This window comes from Etheostoma spectabile, chromosome 7, assembly GCF_008692095.1.
Source record: "Etheostoma spectabile isolate EspeVRDwgs_2016 chromosome 7, UIUC_Espe_1.0, whole genome shotgun sequence".
Taxonomy (NCBI): Eukaryota; Metazoa; Chordata; class Actinopteri; order Perciformes; family Percidae; genus Etheostoma; species Etheostoma spectabile.
In genome coordinates, this window is record NC_045739.1 from 10,792,189 (window position 1) to 10,794,661 (window position 2,473).

Below are 2,473 nucleotides of genomic sequence, written 5' to 3' on the forward strand. Positions count from 1 at the left end.
TTTTTTTAGAATACTCTGACCACACAATCACATAAGGGAAAACTGTCTCTGAGCCAGCAGCTGCAGGAGGAGTAGATAGTTGTTATAGTGGTATATATTATGAGTGTGTGTATATATACAGTAACCTGCTGCTCACATATATTGTACAAGTATTCCTAGCTGACTTCTCTTTCTCCGATGCGGTCAAAGGGGCCATCCCATTGTAATGGCACTGGCCAATTTATCATGTGTCTAATTCTGTGGGAAACTTTTTTTTTCTGTTAGAGCATTTGCATGTTGAGCAAAGATATCCTTCTTGAGGCTTCTTTTCTTTAGAAATAGTTGTCAACAATCAATCACAATCTTACAGTGTGTAGTGTGTGAAATGTGCAGGAAATTACTAGGTGTGTACTTTGGCCTCTGCCAGTTGGCTGTGTTTAACTGTGTTACTCCCTCTCCAGTAAGGTAATTCACTCTACAGAGATTTAAAATCAATCAATTTTTGTTTAACTTTCTGTTTCTCAGCTTTTCTTATATTTTCTTCCACTCACTGTTTACCTCACTGTACCACTCTGGAGCCGGGACAGGAGGCTGATGGTCAACGTTTGTGGAGAGAGTGAGATGTTTAAACAAATTCACGGGCCACTTGAACCTCTACTGACCACCATTCAGTCCTTGTGAGTGTTGAAAAGGGGTAGGAAACTTTCAATATAAAAATCACTGGCCTACCATTTAATAGTGAGTTTATTTGGGGGGGGGCGGGGGAATACACATAAAAAAGCAATACAAGGTCTTATGGCAAGTTTTAGTAAAAAGTATGCCCAGGCTCAGGAGGCAGAGCGGTTGTCACAAATCAGAAGGTCAGCGGTTTGATCCCTGACCCTTGCATTCTACATGTTGTGTCCTCGGGCAAGATACTGAACCAGAAATATGTGTCAGTGTGCGTGTGCATGTTTATCACTTGTGATGAGCAGATGGCACCTTGCGTGGCTCTGCCACAAGTGTATGAATGTGTGTGAATGGGTGAATGCTGGCTTGTGTTCTAAAGTGCTTTGAGTGGTCGACGAGGACTGCTATATACAGTGGTGCTCAAAAGTTTACATACACATGCTTAAGTTGACTAAAAAGAGATAAAAAATCATGTTTTGGAAATTTATTTAATACCTATTAAAAATGAGGTAAATCCAACCTTTAAGGACACCAATTTCTTGTGAATGAATAACGTATTGTAAATATAAAGTTCTTATTTAAAATACGGGTCATAAGTATACATACCCCTTGTTAAATTCCCTAGAGGCAGGCAGATTTTTATTATTAGGCCAGTTTATTCCTGGATTCAGATATTATGCATCCTGATAAAGTTCCCTTGGCCTTAGAATTAAAATACCCCACATCCTCACATACTCTTCACCATGCTTAGAGATGGCATGGATACTTTTCATAAATCATCTCTCAATGCAATCAAACCAGGTATTAGTCTAACTGAAATAAAACCATGCCTATCTCTAAGCATGGTGAAGAGTATGTGATGATGTGGGGCTATTTTAATTCTAAAGGCCAGGAACTTTATCAGGATGCTAATATCCTGATCCAGGAATAACTGGCCTTTAATAATAAAATCTGCCTGCCTCTTGGGAATTTAACATAGGGTTATGTATACTTGACCCCTGTATTTTAAATAGAACATTATTTATTTACAATACGTTATCATCACAAAGAAATTGGTGTCCTTAAAGGTTGGATTTTACCTCATTTTTTAATTTGGTATTAAATAATTTCCAAAACAGATTTTTTTATTCCTCTTAATCTTTTTTAGTCAACTTAAGCATGTGTATGTAAACTTTTGAGCACCACTGTAAGTGCAGTCCAATTACTATTTCATTTAATTTAACAATGCACTCTCACTTACCCCCAGTGTTATTGAGCTATTCAGATAGTTTTGGTTTTATTTGCCCAGTTTTATAGGTTTGAGATGCCATTCTGTTACTGAGTTCTACGGTATTTTGTTTGTGGTGCTGATAGCATTGAAAAATCCTCTTTGGAAAATTTAATGCCAGCTTTTCTTCATAGAAGCAGTGTCCCTGATACTCTGGATAATCCAGAGAGTTTGAAATATTCCCTATGAAAACTGTTAACAGCATGTTGGGATTATGGTGAACGGGGATGCAAAAGACATTGCTATTCAATTATTTAAATGTTTTAATTCTCTGCACACCACAAACAAAATTGTTTCCACCTTCATTGTATTGGGGTGGAGGCTGACACAGACAGATATTTGAAAACCTTGCAGCACAAATTAAATCAAAACTATCTGCATGTCAAATTACCATAAATATATGTGAAAAAGGTTTTTTTCATGGTTTTGTAAAATGTTCTGCAAATGTCCCTCCCTGCTGGTGTCTAGACTTTAGGGAAGGAACATGCTTGACTGACCAGGTTGATAAAGAGGAAATTCTGTGACATTATTTTATGTAATCTCCCCAAGTTATCCACT